The sequence below is a fragment of the Schistocerca nitens genome, chromosome 6, assembly GCF_023898315.1.
Source record: "Schistocerca nitens isolate TAMUIC-IGC-003100 chromosome 6, iqSchNite1.1, whole genome shotgun sequence".
In the NCBI taxonomy this organism is placed as follows: Eukaryota; Metazoa; Arthropoda; class Insecta; order Orthoptera; family Acrididae; genus Schistocerca; species Schistocerca nitens.
The window spans coordinates 202,137,435-202,156,382 of NC_064619.1; positions in this window are offsets into that span (position 1 = coordinate 202,137,435).

The window sequence follows — 18,948 nt, forward strand, 5'->3', positions numbered from 1 at the left end:
CCCTCCTGGGCTCGTTACCACATCGGCTGGACACTAAATGGCTATAAAACCGTCGCCTAGTAAAATGAGTCCCGATTTCATTATGTAAGAGCTAATGGTAGCGTTCGAGTGTGGCCGGACCACACGAAGCCATAGACCCAAATTGTCTACAAGGCACTGTGCAAGCTGGTGGTGTCTCCATAATGGTGTGGGCTGTGTTTACGTTGAATAAACTGGGCCCTGACGTCCAACTGAACCGATTGTTGACTGGAAATGGTTATGCTTGGCTACCTGTGGATCATTTTCTGCCATTCATGGAATCCACGTTCCCAAACAAAGACGGAATTTCTATGGGCGACAATGTGCCGTGTCACCGTGTCACAATTCGTTGCGACTGGTTTGAAGAACGTACTGGACATTTCGAGGGTAAGGTGTGGCCACCCAGATAGCCCGACATGAATCCCACAAAATATTTAATGGACGTATGCGAGAGGTCAGTTCGTCACCAAATGCTGCACTGGGAACACTTTCGCAATTGTGGACGGTTATAGAGGCAGAACGGCCCAATATTTCTGCAGAGGAATTCCAACGACTTGTTGAGTCCACGTCATGCCAAGTTTTTTAACTACCCCGGCAAAAAGATTTCCTACACGATATAAGAAGGTATCCCACGACTTCCGTCACTTCAGTGTATAGTGAAACTTAACGGGAGGGTGCATTGCTTGTTTTGCGTAGAAGGAGAGACGAAGAAACCTTGCAAAGGAAATGATCCCGATTGAACGGCTAAAGCGGACAGGAAACATGATTAAAGCATAATGCTGTACCTGTTCGAATGGCTGCCAACGTCATTCATATGTCAAAATAAGTGTGCGGCCGCTAGCGCCATCTGAAGGTCAGTGTACTAGCCCCACTGCACCGTAGCTGCACAGGGAGTACGAGAATAACTCTTCCAGCGTTCGACAGTGAAGTGTACGTATTGAGTAGGCTGAAGCTCATTAATCCTGTGAATATTGTAAAACTGCTGTGCAGTTAGGTACGTGGTACTTACACACCGGATATTGAGAATGTAACTGAAGTGGAAGATGAGCCATTTGCATGGACGTTATGTGACATCATCAAGCAAAAATACTAAAGTGATTTAATAGAAATACGTACCAATACGTTAGACTGGCCTCTTATTCCTCAAACTCAGCAAACCCCCTTCTGTCTACTCTTCCTATCCTCCCATCTGCCTCACATCCATCTTCAGTAAGGTCTTCGAATACATCCTCTCCCGTTGTATCCATCACCACCTCCATCAACACCACCTCCTACCTTTTACCAAGTGTGGCTTCCGACCCTCCTCTTCTGTCGAAGACCAACTCCTTAACCTCGTCTACCTTCTCCCCCTCCAACTTAACTCCTGTTGCTCTGCCATTTTTATTTCCCTTGACCTCCAAAATGCCTACGACCATTTATGGCATACCGGTCTCCTCTTTAAACTGCAAACCTACACCCTGCCTATCAATTTTGTCCGTCTGGTTGCTTCCTTCCTTTCACGCCGTCCTTCCTATGTAACCCTCCACGATACCAACTCTAATATCTTTTATCCTACTGCTGGCGTCTCCCAGGGCTCCGCCCTCTCCCCTCTCCACTATCTCCTGTACACTGCCGATATGCCCAAGCCACCCCCACCTGTCGACCTCCTCCAATACGCTGATGACACCTCCATCCTGGCTCTCTATCCTACCCTTCAACGGTCCCAGCACACCCTCCAAACCCACCATGACCAGTTCACCATTTAGTGTAACCAGTGGTTCCTTCGTATCAACCCCTCCAAAACTCAGGCAATCATAGGGTGCACCACCCACTCCTTCCACCTCCATGATTTCTACATAACCATTTATAGTCGTCTCATCCAGCTCACCCCACCCTGAGATACCTTGACCTCACCCTTGACCGTCACCTCACCTGGACCCCTCACCTCCTCACCATCCAGTAGAAAGAACATTCCTGCCTCCGCCTCCTGAAACTCCTATCTGGCCAGACATGGGGATTGTATTGTATCCATCCACCATCCTCCACCCCTACGAAACCCTCATTCGTCCTATCCTCTGTTATGCTAGCATTGCCTGGATCCCCCCTCGTCCCCGCTTTTATACGGTCCTCCAAATTCCTATAATGCCATGCGCTCCACCTTCCCTTCCACATCCGCCTTCCTTCACCTGCACAGCTCCTGTATGACCTCATCCCCTTCCCCCACCCCCTTCTTTTACTCCAACATATCTGCATCCTTTTACACTGTCCGCAGACTTGATCTCCACCGCCCCCACCCCTGATGTCCTCCTTCATCCCCCACCTGTTGCCACATCTATATCGCTGTATCCCTCCGTCTCTCCACCTACACACACTCATTTATGTGGACAATTTCCAGTACCTCCCCCTCCCAGATGTTGAACTTCGCTGTGACATCTACCCTTCCTACTAACTGTAGCTCAAAATGGTTCAAATGGCTCTGAGCACTATGGGACTCAACTGCTGAGGTCATTAGTCCCCTAGAACTTAGAACTAGTTAAACCTAACTAACCTAAGGACATCACAAACATCCATGCCCGAGGCAGGATTCGAACCTGCGACCGTAGCGGTCTTGCGGTTCCAGACTGCAGCGCCTTTAACCGCACGGCCACTTCGGCCGGCTACTAACTGTAGCCTGGCCTTTTTCCTCCCCTCCTCAGGGCTCCATCTTTTCCCTCCTCCTCCCAGAGCAGATTTTCCTCCTTCCCTCCTGAGTCACTTCACCCCCTCCTTGGCTGTTTTCCTCTCCCATCCTTCCTTCCCCAGCCCCCTTTCTTGTCCCTGCGACCTCATCCCCCTTTCTCTCCCCGCCTTCTCGCCTCCTTTCCCCCTCTCCATTCTCCCTTGTCCCCACTCCTGGCAGCTCCTCCCAGATTTTTATTCATTATAATGTGTGCTGTGTTAGTGTTGTGTTCAGTGGCGTTATCCAGTTGTAGTTTTAATGTAGTGATGTACTTTTAATTGTGTGCTCAACTTGTATATAGTCAATGATTGTTCCGCCGTACGTCACGTGGCTGTTTTAATCGTTCTGCGACTCTGTTTGCTCCGGCCGTATTTTGCCTGGTGCTTTGTATTCCTTACAGTGTGTGTTTTTTGTGTAAAATACTTTTTTAGATTTTTACCTCCGTTTCAAAAAAATGGTTCAAATGGCTCTGAGCACTATCGGACTAAACATCTGGGGTCATAAGTCCCCTAGAACTTAGAACTACTTAAACCTAACTAACCTAAGGACATCACACACATCCATGCCCGAGACAGGATTCGAACCTGCGACCGTAGCGGTCGCGCGGTTCCAGACTGAAGCGCCTAGAACCGCTCAGCCACACTGGCCGGCACCTCCGTTTCACAGTCTCCACTTTTTGTATGCTTTCTTCTCTTATGTTCTGCTTTTTTCTATGTTCCTCCATATTTTCTTCTTTGTATTGTTTTAAATGTCTTCCTGTCTTTTTGTAATGTCTCTTGGCTGAAGAGCAGCGCCTGTGCTGCTGCCAGTCCGTCCCTGATGGGGAATTGCACATACAATAAAGGAAAACAGAGAGTTAGATTGGAAGAGTGATTGTAGTCCGACTGCGAAGAGGAATGTGTTCCAACACTTTTTGAACGCCCAAACAACATTCTCAACCGATATAGCTGCATCGGTTCAAATTAGAACTGCAAGATAGTTTTAGATTGTGCGAGGCGCAGAGGGCAAGGCAACAGCTACTTCAAGGGAAACAAAACATCAAATCTGAAGGCTGCAAAAAGAATCTGTCAGAGCACAGTTTGACAAATCCAGGGACTGTTGATCAGCAGTCCATTACTGGCACATTTAACTGTGGGCTCTGGAAGCTGCTAGGCCACTTATTCTGCACAATTTTAAAGCTTCTTTGCATTTCCTCAGTGGCTTCAGAGATGAATATACCTTTTCGTCCAGGCGTATCTCTTCAGCCATGACGGGCAAAGAGACTGAACAAGACCATAGAAAGTAGGCTGGCCGCTGTGGCCAAGCGGCTCTAGGTACTTCAGTCCGGAACCGCCCTGCTGCTACGGTCGCAGGTTCGAATCCTGCCTCGGACATGCATGTGTGTGATGTCCTTAGGTTAGTTAGGTTTAAGTAGTTTTAAGTCTAGGGGACTGATGGCCTCAGATGTAAGTCCCATATAGTGCTTAGAGCCATTTCAACAATTTTTTTTAGTTGGAAAGTAGAAACATTTGTGGCAGATGCTAAGATGTTCATTAAAGATATAACATTAAGGCACACGTGTGGAATAGTGACCAGAGCCAATTTTTTTATGAACTACCGTCTTCTTCAACACTATCACACAGACGTGAAAAATCAACGGCTGGAGGGGTACAATCTGCTCATAGTGCCACACACCGTTACGTAATAGATGAGGCTATGTCGATGAATGCTAGATTATGAACAAACTTAACATTTCTTTTCAAGGAACGCATTGGACGTTTGGTCCGCAGGTTGCAAGAAACTAGCATCAATGTGTCCACGGAACATACATATTGAAGCGAGTAAAAGTGGAAAATTGACCAAAGAGCTCATGAAAGGTTTTTTCAGTTCGGTTCTTTGTGAACATGTTGGTGAGAATGGTCTGTTACTTTGTGATTCATGGTCAGGGCACAAAGACTAGGAAGAACCGTTTCCCAACAAGAATATTACGTTACAAATACTGCCACCAAAGACAACCAAAGGCTGCCAGCCTCTTAGTGTATAGTTTTTTAGACAGCGTGTCTTGCTGATTTTGTGCGTTTGCAAATTGACAAATGACGGTTCACATTACATGATCGATTGTCCATCACCCGCCTTCACTCTGTTATCTACAACCAACTTCCTGCACCGAGGTTAACGCATGCGTGGCAAAGATCCGGATACGACGATGCCGTTCCTATCGCATCGTTTGACAGTGTGGTCACTATAGCTTTTGATATTAGACTATTGCAGTACGGATACACTGCAGACAGTGTAGGAAGTCGACATGTTGACCTTGTCAAGTGTGCATACTGTTCCATTCCGTTGTGTTTTAGTCACCTCATTGAAAATCCACGTTAGCATTTTGATGACAAAAAAAGGAGGAACGTACCACAACATAGCATCTACTAGCTTAGAAAATACGGACACGTAAGTACAGCATCTGGTAATGTATTATAAGGTTTAGAATATCGTGTAGCTTTTTGACAGACAATACCTCATTTATGTCTTTTGTGTTTCTGCTGGTCGAAGCTGGACATTATTTCATCAGTGCTTTGTGCTTCTCTAGTCTTTAGATACGTTATCTTTCCAACATTGATTGTACACAACTGTGTAGTTTTACCGATAAATAACCCAATTGGGTGGGAGAACGGGTATTTTTGCTCTGTTTTATCCTTTCTAGTAGCTGAGGTACTTCCGCAGCTACAGGCGTCGCTAACGTGCTCTCTGATTCTGCTCTACAACGCATGCTCCAGACATTCTTTTCCCCAGCGACTGGCGACGCTGGAGTCCGCTCCACAGGGAGACACTATTCCTGTTTACTATTCTCTCTCGAAAATATAATTTTCTCCGAAAATTGTGGCTGTCAATTTGCGATATAGTTATTATTGAGTCAATTTTGTGTTACCAATGACGCAGATTACAGCGGCTAAATAATCTTTTTATCACCACACGAACATGTAAATCCACTCTAAACGTTCTAGTAGCACCCTGAAGGGCACCAAACTGACAACTGCGGTAGAGTGGCACTATTAGCTAGTGCACCACGCAGTAGACGACCTTTTGCTACTGTACATTGCAGCGCCTTCTTATATGCACGTCATTTTAAAACAGATTCAGCGACCTGCCTATTCCTTCCTTGCAGGCCGAGTAAAAGACAGACGTTTCAGGCAACTAGGATTTGTGTCATTTACGTTACGAAATGAGGTTCAGCGCAGCAGCTGATCTTGTCTGTGGACTGCAATTAGTAGTAAAATTATCTTTCTGCATCATACATTTCTCTCTTGTTTATTAGTGATATTTCACATCATATTGTACATTATGACATTTTGGATTAAATCAGTTACAGCTAAGTTAGTTAGTAACATGTTCCATAGGTAAACTGAACACTTCTTTTATCGAAACTATGCGGAACGAGTTAGTTCACTGGCTACCAGCTTTTAAGTAAAAACTCGTCAATGGAATGGCAGGAGTTGTCCAGGAGAAACGATTACATTTAACGTTAATAGATAAATGATCAGAAATTTTTATTGCTGCATATTCAACTTCTTTCCAAGTCACTGACAGCTTTAATAATGAGTAACAACGGTCATCCTTGTCTCTAGTTTTGTAGGAATTGGCGTCACGGTTTTTCTCAAATTGTAATGGATAGTTTATGACGAAATTCTTTAGTGAATATATGTATTATGATGAAGCAGTTAAAAGGCTTAACTCATTGAAGCGGTACCTACGTGACGTCCGTCGCTGAACAGCACATATTATTCTTACTGTTGGTGTTCGGCTATCAATACTTTCTTTCTAAATAGTGAGTTTGAAGCGGTACTGGTAGTGTGCTCCATTTGAGCCTTTCATGATGATTGCAATACTGATTATGGTGATTTATGGTACCACGAGGAGAAACTACAAGTTAATATCTTCACACTATGGCCACTGGGATACGGAAACGCTAATTAACCGTGTTATTCTTTCAGTCACGCTTTCTTTATCCTACCTTTCCTTTCCTTTCAAATGTATGAATGGCTGAATGCGTATCTGCGCAGACACCGGAAGGCAGGTAACTAACCGAAGATGTTTAGAAGGTGGTGGTTCGCAAAGAAAAATCAGTGTAAATTGTTGAGCGAAGAGACTAGCGGAGTCTTTCCCCAAGTATCGATTTTATCGAAAGACGGAGGCGCCTTCCCCGCTGTGGTTAAAATCGGGGCGACGTTGGACCGGTGATTCGTCATGTTCGTCACTGTGCAGGCGGAGGGCCCAGGGTGCTGATGTCTCCAGGTCACGTGTCCCATTGGTAAGAAAATTGTTGATAAAGCTCAAAACGTGCTCGTTAAAATTACCGTTGATAGTTAAACGTTTGAAAATGTAGTTATTTTTGTCCTTTCGAGTGATAAGCTCTTCGTAAGTGTTTAGCTAAGGTGATGCTGGTTTCCAGAGTGGCGCATATACATTTAGGAAATCTTCATTTAAATGTTTCTCAGTACGAATACCACGTAAAATGATTTATTTTCATGTACGGTTTTACAAAAATTTTGTTGCAATTGACGATCCTTTCTTTGTAAGATAGTGCTGAGCGTACTTGGCACCTACTGCATAAACGCCTAAAGAGACTGAAATTCAAACTTTCTTGCTTCGTCATTGCCTCTAAATGTCTGCTATATGTGTGGGAAAGATAATGTGATTAGCTTAGCGGGCTCAGTTTTGGTATTTCAAGGGTTTTCCTTTGTAGCTTGAGACTGCATAACGGTGCATACCACTTGGTGGTAACGACGAATATTTAACTTCAGAAGTTGGTGGGATCCAGTAGGAATCTTCCCTGTACTAATAACTTTGCGGAGTTTAAATTAATGTGACAAAATTCTCTGGAATTAATTGTTGAATTTAGGACATGTTTTCTTTGTACTTACAGGGGATGCGTGTTTCGCGCAGTCCGGGAGCCAGTCCTCACAGTGATCATTGCTCATTAACGTATTTCTTTATTGATGTACAACAGGTAATAGAAGCCCAGTGAAAGTGATTTAACAGTTTTGTAATTATTTTGTTTATATTCTTTGTGATGAACGGTGGCACCACATGGTTACCCACGTGCCTTGTGTACAGTACAGAGACTCAGGAACTGGTAGTTTTATGGTCAACGGTAGAATGGTGATATTAGGTACGCAGTTACTACGGGGTATTAAACTGTGGCTACATTCTGAATGTTTGCATTCACTGGTTTGATTTGTAACTACTATGTTGGCTAACTAAAGATAGATCTCCTTAATTTTGAGTTAGCTACATTTTATTGCACACCAGCGTAAAGACGATAAGAAAGCAGAGAATAAACTGCATATACCATCAATTATTTCATTTAGTGAGATCTGATGAACAATTACTCAAGTGATTGAATGGATTTTTTTGTGGTCATCTACTCCTGAGCTAGCAATCAGTAAAGTCAAACAGCAACCAATTTCTTATTATGCAATATAAATAAATTCTTGCCTCCACAGAGGCTCCTTCAGTGATACGCAGTAAGAAAATTCATCATACAGAACGACAGTCTGCTCATCTCGCTTGCCTAGCACACCACTTAATAGTAATACTTATGTCTACTGGTTAATCTAAAGAGTTTTGAGTGAACCGAGCACTACTCGGCTCTTTCTCTCTCTCTTTTTTATTATGATAAACCGTTCTCCATTTCTTAATAGTGTGACACTCTCAGTAATTATAGGAGACCACATAAACTCTCTCTGGGAATCAAAATTAGTAGTAACGTAAATAAATGCTGCCATCAGAAGTTTTAACGCACATAAATCCTATTACCAAAAGTTTCAACGTAAATAACTGCTATTATAGGAAGTTATGCAGAAGATTAGAACACTTTCGTGATGTAAGAAATAAATACGATTTTATTATCTGATTTCCTGAGTGCTCTTGAGATGATAGTACCTCCCGCCATCTCCTCTTAAGTGAATCCAAATACAATTATAATAATGAAATGCAGTAGGAAAATCAAATGATTAATAATGAGTAAAAACCAAACTGTCACCACCACCCCACTCTATTCTGCCTGTTCCGGCTACGCACAGGTCCAGGGAGCATTATCCATTGCCTATCATTCTTTTCATTCTGGGTAAAAATGGAACTCAATTAGTAACTTTTGCTATATTTATTTGGGCCAATGGTATTAAATCATAATAAGTAAGAAAACCTGCTGCCAGTGGTCACGACAAAAAGAAAAAAGTAGCATCAGTTTTATAATCAGGATAAAAAAAATTTTAATAAAACCGTCTGATGTCCATAAAACACACATTAAAATAAATGAGAGGTAATAATGAATAATAAGCAGTAGGTTTTTTAACCAGAGGTACAAGGTCAAATAGAAACAAGAAGAATGGGGTAAGTTTGTAAGTTTTACCAGAAAATTGTTTCATAAGACACTACTGAATGGAAATACATAAAATCTGCTGAGAGGTTAATTCGCTTGTTTCCAAGGTTAGCAATTATACGACGAACGGAAGTACCTGAACTAACTGTTTGAGAAGCTCAATCACGTGCTTCTTCCAGTTCAAGTTTTCATCAATAAGTACACCGGAAAATTTGGAGCATCCTAACCTATTCACCGACTCCCGCTCATGTGTAACAATAATTGTAGGTATTGCTTTATTTATTGTACGGAAGCGAACGTAGTATGGTTTTCTTTTTAAAATTTTAGGGTGTGGCCATATTCTGAGAACTATTTTATAATTCTTTGGAACAATATCATTTATCATTGTTTCTGCAGCGTTCACTGTTAAAATTTTTTTGTAACAGTAATATCATAATATCGTCTGAAGAAGGTACCAGTTCTGCTTGTTGAATGTTAAATGGAAAGTCATTCACAAATATAAGGAACAGGAACGGACCCAGATTTGAAACCTTTGGGATTCCCTTTGCAGTTTATCCACAACCACAAAATTTTTCTACCCTTCCAACGTTGTCTGAAATTTTCAGCACAACTTTTTGCATTGTGTTTGATAAGTGTAATGCAAACAAAAGGTATATAAAGCTATCAGTTCGGTAAAACTGTTGTGTACAACGTCACACACAATGGCAAGAAGAGATGGGCTACTGTGTGTTGCAACAGCTGTCATGATAGGAAAGCTGGACAGAAGCAGAAACGATGAGCAAAGAAGTAAATACAGTAAACAAAGCCGGCCGCTGTTGCCGAGCGGTTCTAGGTGCTTCAGTCCGGAACAGCGCTGCTGCTACGGTCGAAGGTTCGAATCCTGCCTCGGGCGTGGATGTGCGTGATGTCCTTAGGTTATTTAGGTTTAAGTAGTTCTATGTCTAGGGGACTGATGACCTCAGATGTTCAGTCGCATAGTGCTTAGAGCCATTTGAACAGTAAACAATAGCTATGCTTAACTCATAGCTTTCTCCAAGTATACGAAGACTAGTTACCAATAATGCAGCGAGAAACAGAGTCCAGGTTGTATAGTAGTAACAAGGATGAGGCTCTCTGACCTAAAGCACGGACAATGGTGTCGGAGCCACGACTAGGTGACGTATGCGTGATGTCAGATAGTGAAAGGGCTCCAACTGCGAGTGGGCTGTGTGGCTGTTGGTGGCCGTTCCATATCTATCGGCGTCAGACGGGGACCGAGGTTCAGAGCCACTGGAGGTGTCGCTTAGCGGGCACGCAGCACTGAGTTCACCGGACCTCGCTCGTACGCTGTCGGCATCTGACGGAAACTTGCATTATCGTTACCAACTCTGAGACTCCTGTGGGCCGGTATTGTTACGTGATTCCACAAAAACGAGTTTTTCTAAGAGAATAACATAAGTAACACAATCAAAAGGCCTGGAAAGAGTGCAAAAGTGCTAAATGGTGGTATTTTATTATTTAAGGCTTGTACTGTTTGATGAATGAGTATAGAAATAGCGTTCTTAATCGAGTGAGTCTTCTAGTATCCAGACTGTGGTAATCAATGTAAACTATTTCCATTTTAGTGTGAAACTAGACTTGGGTTCATTACTTTTTCGAATATTTTGGAAATGATGTTACAAGGAAATTGGACAATAATTGTTTAAGTCTGTTTTGTCACCTTTCTTATGAAGAGGTTTACCAAATGTATATTTGAACCTGCCTAGAAAATTTCCCTGTGCTAGTGATGCATTGCATATATCACTAAGGACATTACTTATCATGATGGAACAGCTTTTCAGAATTTTGCTTGAAATCCCATCAACATCACATTAGCTTTTGTCGTTTAGAATTTTTATGATTCTATTAATTTCAATGAAGGATGGTAGTGCTACTCCTAGCTCCTTAAAGTTTTGTGGAATGACATTTTTAATATGTTCTCTTGCTTCTTGAATGAACCATTTAATCTTATTTTTGGTTACATTTAGAAAGTGATTGCTAAAATTACTTGCAACTTGTGAATTATCAATCACAATTTTGTCATTTAACGTAATTGCTATGCATTATTTATGCCAAGATGTGAATACTTCTGGACATTTTAATGACTGTTTAAAATATAATTTCCCAGCAAAACTTCAACATGGCAACGCCTGTCAATCTGGTTAGCATTGTTATCTAACCGCAAAACTCAGAAGGCAATGAAGGTCTCTACTTCTATTGTACCTAGGGCTTTAACCCCACTGGATGAGTGCCTCTCCTGTTGCTCAAACTGAAAACCCGGAAGAACCACTACCACAGGTTGTGGAAGCAGTTTCATGACCCTAAGGATAAACATTGCATGAGGTGTCTCCAATGTGAATTCTGCCACTGCCTGCTAGGCATATCCCAGCTTCTGGCGGCGCCTGTGATGATCCGCCTGGGACAGGCCACTCATTCTGTGCAATCCTTGGTGCGACCACCACTCTAACTACCTCTGTAGTTACGTCACATCTTACAGGATGAACTTACCTCGTCAATACACGGTACGGGACTTCAAGTCCCACCGCAACACCTTCAACATGCAGTGCAATGATGTCACTGTGACGCCGTCATTGTGAGATAGAGAACCATTACTCTACCGCCAAGACAGTTAGACCTCTCTACAATGGTGGCGCTGTACCGGAATCAACAACAAAAAAGAGTCGTGCAAAAGGTGGTTCTAGGCCCCTTAGAATGGCTCCCGCTTCTCGCCAGGTTCAGCAGACTCCCAGACTCCCACTGGCAGACTCCCAGACGTAATACGTTTCTTTTTGTGCTTATAGTTTACATTCCTCTAAGTACGTTCATATCACTATTTCAGAGAGTAAGCTGTCTGATGACGATCAGAACAGTGGTTGAAACCGGTAATCGGCAAATAAATCAACATATTTATGTGGTTGGGATTGTTTTATCATAAAATAATTGAACATTTCTTATAACCGCTGACTTTCCAACAGGAACAAGGTAAAATGCTTCATACTTCTTTTAGCATGCTTCTAGGTTCTGATTAACAAAGAATACTTGTTCCAATATTTCTAACTTAGTGTCCAACTTTTACATATGTAGCAACTGCTCTCATTTTTTTCGTATTAACTCTACATGAAAACAAGGCTATAATTCGTGATACTTAACTTCTCCGTCCCTATGGTTACATGGTTTTCCAGAAGGCACAGAACACTATCACTTCAGAATTTTCCACAACTTTTGCTATACAAGAAGCTAATCTGTCTTTTTTTACAACCCTTATAACACTCCTGTCTGCTACTGCTGTACCATAACCTTAAAGCTGGAAACAGGTTGGGAAATAAAACTGTTTTGTTAAAGCAATTATGGAATAAAGCAACAGAGCAGTGTTACCCTCTGAGAGGAATTTTGTTATGTTGACCGTGTTGCACCTAACGGAGGTGGCTTATTGGAAAAGAAAGTCAGAATTACGTAAATATTTGAACAGTAACAAACAAAATTTTGCCCATCTGCACTGTTTAACGGATAAAGAAAACGGTCGCCAGCCTAACTAGGCAAGAGAATGATTAACATTCTCGTTCAAGAAAATAGTTATTAGTAACTTTAATGGATAAATACAACCTATACTTTGTCACACGCGAGTGCAGTGAACTCTGACACATACATATGTTTGCGGTAAGATTGAAACTAACAGTTAGAGCAGCACTAACTATTTGCAAAATTATAACAGATACCGAAACACACTATTACTTTCAGGGCTTACACAAACTGAGTGGTCTTCATAACATTACCATTAACATTCCCTCCAGGATCATAAATTGGACATAGGTTAAGTCTCTCTCAGTTAAATACTTAACTATTTAAAATGAAAGTTAGTTGAAATTCACTGACAGGTTACTTATCACTGTCTTTCTAATAAATAGATTATGGTTTTCATAAATAGAGATCTTTCCGTTACTTGTTACCTAGCATTAGCACAATAGACAGACTGTGTATCTTGTTATACTATTAATATGCACTTCCAATACACAAGAGAGGCAAACACTTAGCAATCATGAACATATAATTTTCTACTATTGCAGTTTCCCACTTTTACTACAGCGAAACACAATGTTGACAAAATTGCAAGAAACTGACTCACCTTTTTAGAATTTACTACAGACAGCAATGTGATCATTTACTTTATAAGCCTCAGTCTTAAGAACTTTTAATTTTGAAGTTGGCAACAGCACTTTAATAAGCAGTTTTAATAGGAATATTTTCAGCAAACAGCATTTACTTTAACTCTCTTGCCACATTAACTTTAACTTTCTTTTTACTATGTTGAAGAGGCATTAATGAGCAAAATACTGGGCTTTAATGTTCTTTTAGTAAGGACACTCGGATATCACTTTAGCTCAAACGGAGAGGAACCTGAGAGGTGTTATGATAAGGAAAAAAATCAAGGTAGGTACATAAATTCAGATATAAATTACCTTATATTTGAGCACATTAACACATCCATTAAGCTGATCCTTCACTGTGCATCATTATAGTATTACGTTACAGTGATTGCGCAACGTGGTGGCAACTGCATGTTGGTAGGTGAATTCGCAGACAGAATTGCTGGACTCTGTCATTTCTTGGTGGCGACGACAGATACAAATTCCAGAATAGTTCCAGCTATTTATCCATCCATCCGAGGCATTGGAAAGTAGCAGTAAAAGCCTCTCTCGGAACTAGCACAATATGCATGTTTTACATGGCAGTGCACAGTTTGATAGCTCGTCCCCGACTGGTAGCTCGTCCCCGACTGACTATCAGTTCCACCTTTTCGTCCTAGGCCAACCACAATTTGCGCGCGCTATACAGTTCCGTTCCCGAGGGGAACCACTACACCTTTTACATACAAACTAACTAAGAACCCTAAGTGAGGATCAGCAGTTTACATAACAGCAACCAAATACATTAATTAAAACAGAACATTTTCACATATTGACCTTTCTACCAAAAATTATTCACACAAAATTACAATCATATACAGTAAGTTTTGTTCCCTCCAAATGGGACAAAGCATTTAAATGACAGATACACTACTTTGCATTGAACCAAACCATGACATCAAAGTTTGTACAAAGAAAGGAGTATACAATTCTATGTTATCTATTCAATCAAACACATTTACAGAAGCTCAATGATGTAACATCAAATGACACAAAAGCAAAATAAATCAGTACAGCATTAGAGCTATGGTGTTACACCCTCTAATGATCTCGTGACATAAATTAATTTTATTTTTCTGGGAACTGTTACAAGTTTATCATCCCGTACCGCTCTAATTTATTTCAATAATGCTTGTCTGTAGCCTAACTCTAGCAGACGATCTTTCAATGCGATTTAAACAACGTGCAGTCATTGAATTTTTGACAGCAGAAGGTGTCACCACAAAGGAGATTCATCAGAGAATGAAAGCAGTTTATGGGATTGTGTTGACATGAGTACTATGTGTCGCTGGGTGACTAAGTTTAAAGATGTTAAGGCGAGAACATCTGACCTTTGTGACAAAGTGTTGGACGTCCTGTGACAGCAACCACCGAGTTTCACAAGCAAAATATTGACAGATTGATTCAGGATGATCGTCGTATCACTCAGAGAGAAATGGCAAGCACAATCGGCATTTGACAAGAACATGCGGCTCACATTATTGCTTTGCTAGGTTATCGGAAAATCTGTGCACGATGGGTACTCCGGATGCTGACTCCTGAAATGAAAGTTTGACGGAACATGGGTACACCATTATGACCCGGAGACGAAACGTCAGTCTATGGAATATCGACACAAAGACTCGCTCCAGAAAAATAAATTCAAGGCGCAGCCCTCAACTGGAAAAATCATGGCCACAATTGTTCTGGGAGGCAGACGGTGTTATCCATGTTGGTTTCCTTGATGGTGGAACAACAATAAATTCACGGAGTTCCATCACAACGCTATTAACTCTGAAACGACGGCTAACAAGGGTCCGAAAGGAAAAGGGAAATATTTTCCAACAGCATGACAATGCCAAACAACACACTTCACCTGCCACCACAGCAGAACTTCAGAGACAGAATATCACCACCGTACGGCATCCTCCATACAGTCCAAATTAACGAACGTCTGACTTCCATCTGTTCCCGATAATGGAAGACGATCTGTGGGGACATCATTATGGTTCTGATGAAGAAGTTGAGAGAACTGTGAGACTGTGGTTGCGGAAACAGAGTGTCGACTTCTTCCGTGACGGCTTCAGAAAACTTGTTCATCGTTGGCAGAAATGTTGAAACACGTATGTTGTGTGGCAGCGATGGTGAGGCATGGTAGGGTCTTTGACCAGAGAGTACAGTTGCGAGCTAGCGGTTGCGAGTAGCGCGTCGGAGATGAGGCAGTCGCGGTCTAGATGCGAGAGAGTTCAGTAGTGGTAGCGCAGAGCAGTCGGCGGGCGTCGGCACCACAATGGTCGAGATTCAGGACAAGGTATATTATTAAGCAGCATTGCGATCAGCTAATGATGTTAATTAAGTGTAATCTCTGTAAGAATCGCCCCAATAATAATTTTGATTTAAAAGCAATTTCTAACAAAGAATCATTCGATTTCCTTCCATTTCCTTTAAACAAAAATTTCAATTAACTTCAAAAAAAATTTAGTTATTGCGATGCATCTGCTGCAAGCTGTGGCGCAGAATAAGAGCAGAATTTTGACATGCAGTTTTATTAAGGTAAGAAATTAATTCTGATTTTTGCACAGGGCCAAAGACCGACATTTCGGTTTAAACTGAGTTTTGATTATCACTGTAGTTCCATTGTCATGGGATCATGTTTCTTTTGTGTGGAGAACTTATACTTGGGTCAGATTGCTAATTTTTGTTTAATTGTCTTTGTCATTAATATTTTTGCGGGAAGGTTACGCTTGGCTCCCATTTCCAATAATTATTATCATTTAAATTTGTTGTGGGGAGGTTACACTTAATTAACATCATTAGCTGATCGCAATGCTGCTTAATAATATACCTTGTCCTGAATCTCGACCATTGCGGTGCCGACGCCCGCCGACTGCTCTGCGCTACCACTACTGAACTCTCTCGCATCTAGACCGCGACTGCCTCATCTCCGACGCGCTACTCGCAACCGCTAGCTCGCAACTGTACTCTCTGGTCAAAGACCCTACCATGCCTCACCATCGCTGCCACACAACATACGTGTTTCAATGTATCCAATTGGCTGGTGATTATGTGGAAAAGTGATTATTGGTAATTAAAGATCACATTCTAAGGATAATTTCTGCGTTTGATTTATTAAAATATTCCCATCCAAAATCAATTAATGAAGGCGGAGGCATTACTTTTCATTCAACCCTCGCACCATGAAATGTAAACTGATCACGAAGTACAGTGTTCATGTAACAGTACAAATTGATATCAATGAAATAATTTGAAAACAGAAGGATAATGGTTCTGTAAAAGTTGATTTTAGGTTTCTGTGACAGAGTCGGTTTCTTGCTTATGTGCTGAATTAGTTCATAGCATAGAACTGTTTTCATCGGAGCTTTTACAGATGTAGTCAATTCCGTAAATAACGAGGAGAGTGTATAGCTTAGCAAAAGTAAGTTTATGGAGATCGGAGATCGCCAGTGAATGTTGCACGTGTAAAGGTTTCCGTCAGTTGTGATATCACTATCTAAGAGATGAAACTACAAAATATCTGTTAGTACTGTGATCTCGTCTCTCATAGCCTTACAGGACCATTAATGAATATTCCACATTAGACTGGACTGCGAAACACATAGGTGAATTACCAATTGGTTTGTTCGTCTGTGAAATGTGCGTGGTTATTTAGCGCCTGCTCTGTAATTATGGTTTCAGATGCATCGCTGCGCTGCAGTCGACAGCATACGACCATTAAAGCGGTACGAATGCGCGAGGGATGCCTGGGTTCGACAAACTCAGCGGCGAGCTTCCGACTTAACCGCCGTTACTAATTCACGGCACGTTACTCAGATTATGGGAGCTTAGCGGCGATCCATGTGGCTTGGCAATTATGCCGTGATTTCTGCCAAGTCCCGCCTGATTGCTGTGTAAATTAGTTACACCCCAGCGCAGGAAGCACGCTACGCGGGACAATTAGTTACCCCTCCCTTAGGTGGGTACAACATTGTCACATTGTCATGTTTACCACCACAGCAGATAACTTCTTCACCTCGACTTCTCACCAATAACCATATTTACACTCTTAGAACGCTTGTGTTCGAGCGATCTGGTGAGAAAATCTCACTTGCCTGGCTGTAATATGTTTCTGTTTCAAAATCACTCCTTCATATAAATTCCTCTGTATTTAACATGCGTTCCATGAGTACATTCATGTCTGATATTGTGAGCGGAATAACACTAGGACTATGCTAGTTCATAGTATCTTCACATGACCAACAAATATCTCCTACTTAGACAAGAAATCGCTATCACCACTCTTATTCAACTACCAAACTACGTTTTAGGACGTGAGGATTTGGTACTTAGTAACGGATAAAGAATGAATTCATTCTCCATACGAACTGTGACATCTTGTGCAAAGAAGCTTCATGGATCTAAGGATCAAAATTCTGATCCAACTCACATTGGTCCCACTGTCGTTCTGGTTCCGTGTACCATCGTGATTCCTTGTGCTTACTTTACATGCAGTCGACTTGCAATTTCAGTTAGTATCGATGTAGAACAAAATTTTCACTCTGCAGCGACGTGTGCGCTGATATGAAACTTCCTGGCACATTAAAACTTTGAAACGGACGGAGAATCGAACTCGGTACTGAGACCGAGTTCGAGTCTCTGTCCGGCACACAGTTTTAATCTGCCAAGAAGTTTCAGTATCGATCTATCACCCGTGGTGTCTTAAGGTTAATTCTCTTTTCAGCAGATATAGGAATTTTCCAAAACAATGCAACTAGCGCAACCAATACAGGCACAGGCACACACACACACACACACACACACACACACACACACACACACTGAGGAGCCAAAGCATTATGACAACCTGCTTATTAGCTTTTTTGGCTGTCTCTGGAGTGCAATACATCAGCTATTCTATCCGACAGTTTATTGGTAGGTTGTTGAGGTGTGTGGCATCAGATTTCTAAGCATAAGTTATTAATTTCCGTAAATAACGAGCTGCTGATTTACGAGTGTAGCGTTGGTGCCTGATAGCGACCGAGGTGGTTCCATTGGATTCACGTCAGACGAATTTGGAGGCCAAGATGACAACGTCGCTTCACTATCATGTTCCCCAAAACACTCTTCTGGCTTTGAGACACGGATAATTATCTTGCTCAAACATGACATCACGACATCACCATCTCGGAAGTTCAGACGCACGAATAATGTGGTAACCGTATCTGGCTACAACTGTTATAGAGGAATTTACGACTGTTATAAAGGAGTAGTAAGTGAAGATAAGCTTAGCATAAACCGACTCTTGCCGGAATTCCACGAACATAAGTTCTGAACCCCTTACGCAATCTAAGATTTTACATCGTTGTCTTTGGTGAGGAAGGACCCGTACTAGATTCTCGGCACCTCCCATATTTTCTCTGAGGTGGGGAGATATGGTACGTGGTCCACTCCGCCCTTGTGAGGTTAAATGAGGAGCTGCTTAAATAGATTGGTAGCCAGGGGCTCGCATTGTTAGCGAATCAACAGAATGTTATAATATTTACAAAGTGTACTTTTTGTGCAAACATACACTTTTTTAAATGGAAAAATGCCTATTGACACTAACAACCTAAAATTAGGTTAATTAGGTTGCCAGTGTAGTTTGTTGCGGGATTCGAGTGCGAGTAGTTTGCGTTTTTTCCGCACCGACACTTGAT